Genomic DNA, 12195 nt, shown 5'->3' with positions numbered 1-12195 from the left:
AGAAGTAAACTACTGATATACTCAGTAACATGGATGAAGCAAAGTCATTGTGCTGAGTCACAGAGACAGTCTAATATAGAAGATAGTTTATGATTCAATTTTATGCAATAGAGAGACAAATATAGCCCACTGTTACTAAAAGGAAATCAGTACCATAGTTGTCTGTAGCCAGAGTTTAAATGGGAACCTGATTGCAAAGAATAATAGAGAAATTCGGAGGGGGCAGTAATAATGTTTTTATTACTTGACTGGATTGCTATTTCAGTGCATATATTTGTCAAAATTCATCCCATGCACATTTAAAATGAGTTTATTTTATTTATACTTAAATGAAGTTGTTTTTAAATACAACTCTTACAAACCTAAAATAAGAAGTTCAAGTAACAGTGTTAGATGAAAGTGGTCGGAGCTGCCTTCTCTTTTTCATTCTAGTAATGCATAATGGTGTTTGCCAATCATGATTGGATATGGACCCTGACAATGATACATACAACTTATTCCAAGGAGATATTCAAAAATTTGTCTTTATGTGTATGTATACAATGTGTGTATTTGTATCAAAGTGTGTGTGTGTGTGTGTGTGTATATATATATATGCACTTTAAAAATGTGTGACCAGGCAAAGTTTGTCAATGTTCATCGTAATAGAAGTTTAATTTCAATAAATAGTGAACAGGTGTGAAGACAATGTGTGATATCAGGAGCAATGAAGAGGAGAGCAGGATACTTTGCATAGGAGGCTGTGGATGCAGCTTGTGTTATTATATAGGAGTAATGTAGGGGCAATAGACAAGTTTTTGAGGGTGTCTGCTGGTAATGTAGCACCTTTGAATGTTGGTTTTAGAGCCTGTATCTCTGTCATAGGGCTCTAAGTCCCACCAGTAAGCTGATTTAGATGGTTAGCCTACTTCGATGCGAGCTGGGAACTTTACCTTCTCAGGAATCACTCTCCCTCTCATCTTTGTTCTTCCTGTCTTTATTTTCTTTATGCTAGAATGCGTGGCCATCCTATCTAGTGTCATATCAGTCAAGGAAACAGCACCTCTTCCTACTTATACTCACAACTTTCTCGCACTTTTTATTAAATAGTTTCTTAATGTCTGAAAGATAACTTCTGTGGAAGAAGATCTCCCATGATCATGCAAGGTATTTTCAGAGACCCGTCTCTGGGTGTTTTCTGTAAGTCCCCCCCCTTTTTTTCTAGTACCAATTGTTATTTGCCCAGTATACATGACTCTTCTCCTATATTAAACAAATGAAAAACGCAGAATGAAAAAGTCTAAGAACCGCTTCAGACTTCTGTTCTCTGTACTCGCTGCTTCCCCTTTTCATGTGCCCTGTCCCCAGCCACTGTTTCATACCTTCTGTTCCTTTTAAGTTCCAAAGTAGACCTCATCAGTCTTGTTTCTGTAGTACTCCTTGTCCTCAACTTCACCTCACTGCTCTTGCAAATCCTCTGACATGCACCCATGCAATCTGGTTTCCTGGGAAACAAACTTGCTTATTCCTTGAAAGCTTCAGTTACTCATATTTATACAGTGACTATCATTCTCACTTTTTATAGGCTATATCTTCATCGGCTCTACATAAGCAAATAATTGAGAGGCGAAGCAGTTTCTCCTTACAACACTCAACACACTAGCTGTAGCTAAAGGCATTTGGAATCACCTGTAACCTTGTCTTAATACCTTTCTCTTTCTACTTAATACTATAAGGATATCAGAAAAAGAGTTAGTTGTCACTTGTATTTTTTCATTTCTTGTAAAAGATAACTTACTTTTCTTGTTCATGTCATTACCCTCTGAGGAACCTTCATTTTCTTGTGTTCCCTATTGTCTTAGTTAATTTGTGCTTCTATAACAAAATATCTGACTCTGGGTGATTTATAAAGAATAGAAATTTATTTCTCACTCTCTAGAGGCTGAGAAGTCCAAGATCATGGTGCTGACAGGTTTTGTGTCTGTTGAGGGCTTCCCTCTCTGCTTCAAGACGGCACTGTTTCTGTATACTCATGTGACAGAAGGTGGAAGGGCAAAGGAATGAATGTCAGATGATGCCTCTTTTATAAGGCATTAATCCCATTCATAATGACAGAGCCCTCATGATCTAATCCTTTCCTAAAGTCCATACCTTCTAATATATCACTAAGTTTCTTCTTTATTTTCATTATACTTCAAGTTCTGGGATACATGTGCAGAACGTGCAGGTTTGTTACATAGGTATACAAATGCCATGGTGGTTTGCTGCACCCATCAACCTGTCATCTGGGTTTTAAGCCCCCCATGCATTAGATATTTGTCCTAACGCTATCCCTCACATTGCTCCCCACCCCCTAATAGGCCCCAGTGTGTGATGTTCCCCTCCCTGTGTCCATGTATTTTCATTGTTCAACTCTCACTAATGAGTGAGAATATGTGGTGGTTGGTTTTCCGTTCCTGTGTTAGTTTGTTGAGAATGATGGTTTCCAGCTTCATCCATGTCCCGGCAAAGGACATGAACTCATTTTTTTTTTTTTTTTTTTAATGTCTGCATGGTATTCCATGGTGTATATGTGCCACATTTTCTTTATCCAGTCTATCATTGACGGGCATTTGGGTTGGTTCCAAGTCTTTGCTATTGTAAGTAATGCTGCAATAAACATATGTGTGCATGCATCTTTATAGTAGAATAATTTATAATCCTTTGGATATATACCTAGTAATGGTATTACTAGGTCAAATGGTATTTCTGGTTCTAGATCCTTGAGGAATTACCACACTGTCTTCCACTCTTCCACAATGGTTGAACTAATTTGCACTCCCACCAACAGTGTAAAATTGTTTCCATTTCTCTACATCCTCTCCAGCATCTGTTTCCTGACATTTTTTTTTTTTTTTTTTTTTTTTTTTTTTTTTTTTTTTAAAGATGGAGTTTCGCTCTGTCTCCCAGGCTGGAGTGCAGTGGCATGATCTTGGCTCACTGCAACCTCTGCCTCCCAGGTTCAAGCAATTCTCCCTGCCTCAGCCTCCCGAGTAGCTGGGATTACCGGTGTGTGCCACCATGCTCGGCTAATTTTTATAATTTTAGTAGAGATGGGGTTTCACCAAGTTGGTCAGGCTGGTCTTGAACTCCTGACCTCAGGTGATCTGCCTGCCTCTGCCTCCCAAAGTGCTGTGGATACAGGTGTAAGCCATCATACCTGGCCTGTTTCCTGACCTTTTAATGATCACCATTCTAACTGGCATGAGATGGTATCTCATTGTGGTTTTGATTTGCATTTCTCTAATTACCAGTGATGATAAGCTTTTTTTAGTATGTTTGTTGGACACATAAATGTCTTCTTTTGAGAAGTGTCTGCTCATATCCTTTGCCCACCTTTTGATAGGGTTGCTTTTTTTCTTGTAAATTTGTTTAAGTTGCTTGTAGATTCTGGATATTAGCCCTTTGTCAGATGGATAGATTGTAAAAATTTTCTCCCATTCTGTAGGTTGCCTGTTTTCTCTGATGATAGGTTCTTTTGCTGTGCAGAAGCACTTTAGTTTAATTAGATCCCATCTGTCAATTTTGGCTTTTGTTGCAATTGCTTTGGTGTTTTAGTCATGAAGTCTTTGCCCATGCCTATGTCCTGAATGGTATTGCCTAGGTTTTCTTCTAGGGTTTTTATGGCTTTAGGTCTTACATTAAGTCTTTAATACATCTTGAGCTAATTTTTATATAAGGTGTAAGGAAGGGGTCCAGTTTCACCTTTCTGCATATGGTCAGCCAGTTTTCCCAGTATCATTTACTAAATAGGGAATCCTGTCCCCATTTCTTGTTTTTTGTCAGCTTTGTCAAAGATTAGATGTTTGTAGATGTGTAGTGTTATTTCTGAGGCCTCTGTTCTGTTACATTGGTTTATATATCTGCTTTGGTACCAGTACCATGCTGTTTTGTTTACTGTAGCCTTGTAGGATAGTTTGAAGTCAGGTAGCATGGTATCTCCAGTTTTGTTCTTTTTGCTTAGGATTGTCTCAGCTATACATGCCCGTTTTTTGTTCCATATGAAATTTAAAGTAGATTTTTCTAATCCTGTGAAGAAAGTCAATGGAAGCTTGATGGATATAATTGAATCTATAAATTACTTTGGACAATAAGGTCATTTTCATGATAAGTTTCAACATGTAAATTTTGGAGCAGGCATAAACATTCAGATTATAGCACCTATTTTTAAAGCATTTGTTTTCAGTAGAATCTTTGTTTGCATTCATTCTAGTTTTATTGTCATATGGGGTCTCTGAAGAACTCTCCAAAGGAACTACCTCCTTAACAGATTGGGTTTAGAGTTGATATTCAATTACATTTTATTCCTCTTAGTTCTATTACCTCTGATTAGTAAAATTCATTCCACCTAGATATATCGTTGTTTCAGAAGTTGAGAGGGAAATTCTTAAGATTAGTTAGCTAACATTTTGTATTATATATACATTTTTAATCCTCAATTTGTGGACAGAAGTCCATACTATAATAGAATATTTGGGATATTCTAGGAGCTAAGTAATATTTGTTGAATTGTCATTATATATTTTCACTGTGTTCAATCTGTTATCTTTACTGGTCAGAATAGGAGATACCCTGTCTCTGTAATTTGGGAAGTTTGTATCAAAAAGTCATAATATGGGAGAAATTACAATAAATGCTTGGAGTTTTCTGTTATGTTTCCCTAGTGAAAAGTTCTAAGATAACTTCTTAGCCTGATTTTCCCAGAAAGAAGAGCCCAAACAGTCTAATGTGCTCTTATTTTATAGGAAAGACAATTCCAGGGACTAGAAGTGAAGAAGAACAATAAAAAAAAATTCAAGAAAAGAGGTAGAGCCCAAATGGGGCTGTGGTATTGAGCTGACTGTAGTTACACCATGAAAATGCCTGGAGAGGGAAGGTAATAAGGTTTGGCTTTGTGTCCCCACCCATATCTCACTTTGAATTGTAATAATCCCCACATGTCAAGGGTGGGGCCATGTGGAGAAAATTGAGTTATGGGGGTGGTTCCCTCATACTGTTCCCATGGTAGTGAATAAGTCTCACAAGATCTGTTAGTTTCATAAATGGGAGTTCCCCTGCACAAGCTCTCTTGCCCGTTGTCATGTAAGACATGTCTTGCTTCAGTTTCACCCTCTGCCATAATTGTGAGGCCTCCGGAGCCATGTGGAACTGTGAGTGCATTAAACCTTTTATTCTTTATAAATTACCCAGTCTTGTGTATGTCTTTATTGGCAGCATGAGAACAGACTAATACAGAAAGCAAAAAGCAAAAATAATTGATCTACTGGGCCTTCTTAGCAATTGGTAAACTTTACTCCATGATGTAATAACTCCCCCACACCACCAGGTTGTGCATGCTGGGCATAGGAGCTGAACAGAGCCCTGTGGTATCACCAGCGAGGCAGCCCATGGGTGGGAAGCCAGGGGGGAAGGGAAGGGGCTGAAGATGAGGCAGCATCCAGGCACATCTGTGTGAATGTGGTCTGAACACATGGAAACCTGGAACAGGGATGTCAAAAGGGTCTGAAGAAAAGGATAATTGGTGTTGGACACAAAGGTCTTTATTTCTTTCTACAAGCATGTGTGAGCTAAACATATCCTAATACCTCATGGTCTTAGTCTCTGGACTGCAGATGTCCTCTTTCTTGTTGGGATTATTTCCTTATTGTATATTGCTGATGGGATTTCTGCTGCCAAATGATGCATGGAGAATGTTCTAAGATGGATGGAGAGTCTTATGGGCCATATCTGTAGAGGGAAGAATGTAAGGACATGCCTGGAAGCATACTTCTTCTCTCCTTTGACTGCTTTCTTAGGAGTGCTCTTTAAGGACAATTTCTGCCTTGGTACAAGGAGATCTCACATATGTGAGGGCTGCATATTACACACTTGAGAGTGGCTAAGAACAGCTGGCCATATAGTTGCCAACATTATAACTGACAGAAAGAGGATGCTCTGAATCAATGCCCTAGTGAGGATGTGCAGACTCCTCTGAGGGAAATAAAAACACATTGAAAATAATGCTGAGAAAGAAGTCTCTGTTCACAAGACAATACTGATTTCAAATTTCTTGAAAAGTTTTCAGGCTGGAATCATAAATATTACTCTACTTAAAATGCACTGCTATATGAGTCATGTCATTTGCAAAAAAATAACAGAAATGGTAAACAGGTGAGTTAGTGTCTACCCACTTTAATTTTATCCTAGGAGTAGAATCCAGTCAGATTTCTTTTTTCTTTCTGGGGGAGGCAGTGCTCCACCATGAAAGCTATAGATATATTTTCTCAGAAAAATACACTTTGCACATGAACTCAACAGAGATGGGTGCACATACACACGTTTGCAAGAAATGTCAGACCCTTGAAGTTTCCTTCTTTAATAAATGCAGAAAAAAGGATAATTTGACATAGTCTTTTATGAAACTGGTAATAAGAATTAACTTTTAGCAAACCCAATTTCCCCAATAGAATTGCATGCTTACTTTCTAACAAATTAGGTAAATAATACATAGAACTATTTTTTTTTTCATTTTCAGGCAATTATAAGTTTTTAAATGCAAATTTTCTCTTTATGAACAAACCTAAATTCAAATATAAACCTCAAAATATGAGAAATTCAGGAAGGATAGGCTATATGGTGAAAGGATAGTAGAGCTGAGAATTTCCCAATATGGAGACAAAAAGGCTAAGGGGAGATACGATCGCTTCTGAAAATATGTTAAGGGATGTTATCAGGAGGACAGGGACCAATTCTTATTAGTTGATGAGAGCAGAACAGGAAGTAATGAACTTCAACTGCAGTAGGGAAATTTAAGTGAAATATAAGAAAACTTTTAAACTATCAGAACAATTAAGCAAAGGTACAAATAATAAATTCACCTTTGCTAATCATATTCATAGTAGCACTAGATACCCATCCATCAGGGATAAGTTAGAAATAATAAAAAACAATTTTACCAACATTCTGGGAAGAGCCTAAATTATTTAAGAGGGAATACTTCTCAAAATCTCCACCATGTACTAAAAAACAGACTCTGAAAAATAATAGCTTTTAAAATATGTAAGAGGAACAACATATTAATTCTACAAATAGTTGTTAGTTTTCTACCATATACAAAACTGAAACTTAGTCTTTCTGGAGGAAATAAAAATAAATTCTAAATGACTCAAGACCTCATGTCACTTATTTGCTAGCAAATTTGTGCTCCAAATTTTTTATTATGTATTCTGATTATAAAAAAATACTTTGAGCACTCAACCCAAAGTACATTAATTTATTTATGAAATGTAAAATGTATTATGTCCATTATAAAATTAATGTGATATACATTTTAAAAGGTGAGATAAGATAAATCTTTAATTTTTAAAAATTTTTATGGATGCATAAAGATTATACATATACATGGGTGCATGTGATATTTTGATACAAGCATACAATGTGTAATGATCAAATCAGAATAATTGGGATATCCATCACCTCAAGCATTTATCATTTCTTTGTGTTAGGAACACTCTAATTTGACTCTTTTATTTATTTAAAATATACAATAGAGTATTATTAACTATGGTCTCCCTATTGTGCTACCAAACACTAGATCTTATTCCTTCTACCTAACTGTATTTTGCTCCCATTAACCACACCTTTCTATCCCTCTTCTCCCCACCACCCTCCCAAGCCTCTGATGAGTATCATTTTACTCTCTCTCTATGAGGGTTTTTTTTTTTTTTTTTTTTTTACATCCTATATATGAGTGAGTACATGCAATATGTGTCTTTCTGTGTCTGGCTTATTTCACTTAACACAATGTCCTCCAGTTCCAACCATATTGTTGCAAATGACAGGATTTTATTCTTTTTTTATGGCTGAATAATATTTTATTGTGTATATGTACCACATTTTCTTTATTCATTTATCTCTTGACGAACACTTATGTTGACTCCATATCTTGGATATTGTGAATTTTGCTGCAATAAACATGAGAGTGCAGACATCTCTTCCATATACTGATTTCCATTCTTTTGGATATATTCCAAGTAGTGGGACTGCTAGATCATATGGTTGCTCTATTTTTAGCTTTGTGAGAAACCTCCATACTGTTCTCCATTGTGGTTATACTAATTTACATTCCCACCAACAGCGTATGAGAGTTCCCCTTTCTCCATATCCTTGCCAGCATCTGTTATTGCCTGTCTTTTTGATAAAAAATTCAAACTGGGGTGAAATGATATCTCATTGTTCTGATTCACGTTCCTCTGATGATTAATGATGTTGAGCATTTTTCATATACCCACTGACCACTTGTATGTCTTCTTTTGAGAAATGCCTATTCAGATTTTTTTCTTTTAAAAAATTTTTGACTTTTAAGTTCAGATCTTTTGCCCATTTTTAAAATTTCTTTTTATTAGAGAACATATACAAAAGAAGGGAGAATAGTGCAGTAAAACTTCATTCACCCATCACCCCATCCCCCAGTTTCCACAATGATCAATGTTTAGCCCCTGATTTTTTGGGGAGGCAGTAATATAATTATTATAAATTAATAGCATAATTATATAGAATTTAGTTATTAAAGTAATAATTGTATAGTTATGAATTGTATTGTTATAGACTGTATAATATGCAATAATTTAATATATAATTTATAATACAATAATTATATATACTGTATAATAATCTTATTGGCAAGGAGCTATTTTTTTCTTTATTTTAATAGGTTTTTGGAGAACAGGTTGTTTTTTGGTTATATGGATAAGTTATTTAGTGGTGATTTCTGAGATTTTGGTGCACCCATCATCCGAGCAGTGTACACCGTACCCAATGTGTAGTCTTTCATCCCTCACCCCCCTTCCACCTTCCCCGGAATTCTCAAAGTTCATTGTATCATTTTTATACCTTTGGGTCCTCCTAGTGCAGCTTCCATTTATGAGTGAGAACGTCGGATGTTTGTTTTTCATTCCTGAGTTACTTCATGTAGAATAATGATCTCCAACTCCATCCCGGTTGCTGTGAATGACACTATTTTGTTCCTTTTTATGGCTGAGTAGTATTCTATGGTATATACATACCATATTTTCTTTATCCACTCATTGATTGATGGGCATTGAACTGGTTCCATATTTTTGGAATTGCAAATTATGCTGCTATAAACGTGTGTACAAGTGTCTTTTTTATATATTGACTTCTTTTCCTTTGGGTAGATACTCAGTAATGGGATTGGTGGATCAAATGGTAGATCCACTTTTAGTTCTTTAAGGAATCTCCACACTGTTTTCCATAGTGGTTGTACTACTTTACATTCCCACCAGTAGTGTAAAAGTGTTCTCTTTTCCTCACATCCACACCAACATCTATTATTTCTTGATTTTTTAATTATGGCCATTTTTGCAGGAATGAGATGTTATTGCATTGCTGTTTTGATTCGAATTTCCCTGATAATTAGTGATATTGAGTATTTTTTCATATGTTTGTTGGCTATTTGTATATCTTCTTTTTAGAATTGTGTATGCATGTCCTTAGCCCATTTGTTGATGGGATTGTTTGTTTCGTTCTTGCTGATTTGAGTTTCTTGTAGATTCCAGATATTAGTCCTTTGTTGGATGCATAGTTTGCAAAGATTTTCTCCCATTCTGGGTTGTTTACTCTGTTGATTATTTATTTTGCTATGCAGAAGCTTTTTTAGCTTAATAAATTCTCATTTATTTATCTTTGCTTTTGTTGCATTTGCTTTTGGGTTCTTGGTCATGAAGTCTTTGCCTAAGCCAATATCTAGAAGTGTTTTCTTCAGTGTTATCTTCCACAACTTTTTGTGATTTCAGGTCTTAGATTTAAGACTTTGATTCATCTAGAGTTGATTTTTGTATAAGGTGAGAGATGAGGATCCAGTTTCATTTTTCTACATGTGGCTTGCCAATTATCTCTGCCTGCTGCCTGTTTTAAAAATCAAATTATGACTGGGCGAGGTGGTTCACGCATGTAATCCTAGCACTTTGGGAGGCCAAGGCGGGTGGATAACCTGAGGTCAGGAGTTTGAGACCAACCTGGCCAACATGGCAAAACCCTGTCTCTACCAAAAATACAAAAATTAGCTGGGCGTGGTAACGGGCACCTGTAATCCCAGCTACTTCGGAGGCTGAGGCAGGAGAATCGCTTGAACTGTGGGGGCAAAGGTTTCAATGAACCAAGATCATGCCACTGCACTCCAGCCTGGGTGTAAGAGCGAGACTTGGCCAGGCGCAGTGGCTCACGCCTATCATCCCAGCACTTTAGGGCGCCAAGGCGGGCGGATCACGAGGTCAGGAGATCAAGACCATCCTAACACGGTGAAACCCTGTGTCTACTAAAAATACAAAAAATTAGCCGGGCTTGGTGGCGTGTGCCTGTAGTCCCAGCTACTCAGGAGGCTGTGGCAGGAGAATGGCGTCAACCTGGGAGGCGGAGCTTGCAGTGAGCTGACATCGTATCACTGTACTCCAGCTTGGGCGACACTGCGAGACTCCGTCTCAAAAAACAAAAAACAAACAACAAACAAACAAAAAAAACCAAAACCAAAAACAAAAAAAAAAAAAAAGAGAGAGAAAAAGAAAAAGAAAATTATATGGTTTTTTGTTTGTCTTTTTTCTTTTCTTTTCTTTTTTCTTTTTTTTTTTTTTTCTATTAAGTTGTTTGAGCTCCTTTCATATTCTGGTTATTAATCCTTGTCACATGAGCAGTTTGCAAATATTTTCTTCCATTCTATCAGTTGTTTCTTTACCGTGTTGATTTGTTTTTCTGTGTGGAAGTTTTTGTTGTTAACCTATTTATATACTTTTGCTTTGGTTGCCTCTGCATTTGAGGTCTTAAGAAATTTTTGCCTAGACCAATATCCTGGAGCTTTTCCCCAAAGTTTTGTTCTAGTAGTTTTATAGTTTCAGGTCTTAGATTTAAATCTTTAATCCATTTTTATTTGATTTTTTATATAGTGAGCGATAAGAGTCTAGTTTTCTTGTAGTATAGTTTGAAGTCAGGTAGCGTGATGTCTCCAGCTTTGTTCTTTTGACTTAGGATTGTCTTGGAGATGCGGGCTCTTTTTTGGTTCCATATGAACTTTAAAGCAGTTTTTTCCAATTCTGTGAAGAAACTCATTGGTAGCTTGATGGGGATGGCATTGAATCTATAAATAACCTTGGGCAGTATGGCCATTTTCACGATATTGATTCTTCCTATCCATGAGCATGGTATGTTCTTCCATTTGTTTGTGTCCTCTTTTATTTCACTGAGCAGTGGTTTGTAGTTCTCCTTGAAGAGGTCCTTTACATCCCTTGTAAGTTGGATTCCTAGGTATTTGATTCTCTTTGAAGCAATTGTGAATGGAAGTTCATTCCTGATTTGGCTCTCTGTTTGTCTGTTACTGGTGTATAAGAATGCTTGTGATTTTTGCACATTAATTTTGTATCCTGAGACTTTGCTGAAGTTGCTTATCAGCTTAAGGAGATTTTGGGCTGAGACAATGGGGTTTTCTAAATATACAATCATGTCATCTGCAAAGAGGGACAATTTGACTTCTTCTTTTCCTAACTGAATACCCTTTATTTCTTTCTCTTGCCTGATTGCCCTAACCAGAACTTCCAACACTATGTTGAATAGGAGTGGTGAGAGAGGGCATCCCTGTCTTGTGCCAGTTTTCAAAGGGAATGCTTCCAGTTTTTGCCCATTCAGTATGATATTGGCTGTGGGTTTGTCATAAATAGCTCTTATGATTTTGAGGTACGTTCCATCAATACCGAATTTATTGAGCGTTTTTAGCATGAAGGGCTGTTGAATTTTGCCAAAAGCCTTTAAACAGCATGGTACTGGTACCAAAACAGAGATATAGACCAATGGAACAGAACAGAGTCATTAGAAATAATACCACACATCTACAGCTATCTGATCTTTGACAAACCTGAGAGAAACAAGAAATGGGGAAAGCATTCCCTATTTAATAAATGGTGCTGGGAAAATTGGCTAGCCATAAGTAGAAAGCTGAAACTGGATCCTTTCCTTACTCCTTATACGAAAATTAATTCAAGATGGATTAGAGACTTAATTGTTAGACCTAATACCATAAAAACCCTAGATGAAAACCTAGGTAGTACCATTCAGGACATAGGCATGGGCAAAGACTTCATGTCTAAAACACCAAAAGCAATGGCAGCAAAAGCCAAAATTGACAAATGGGAT

This window comes from Macaca mulatta, chromosome 5 (genome assembly GCF_049350105.2).
Source record: "Macaca mulatta isolate MMU2019108-1 chromosome 5, T2T-MMU8v2.0, whole genome shotgun sequence".
NCBI lineage: Eukaryota > Metazoa > Chordata > Mammalia > Primates > Cercopithecidae > Macaca > Macaca mulatta.
Note: the sequence above shows the minus strand (reverse complement) of the source record.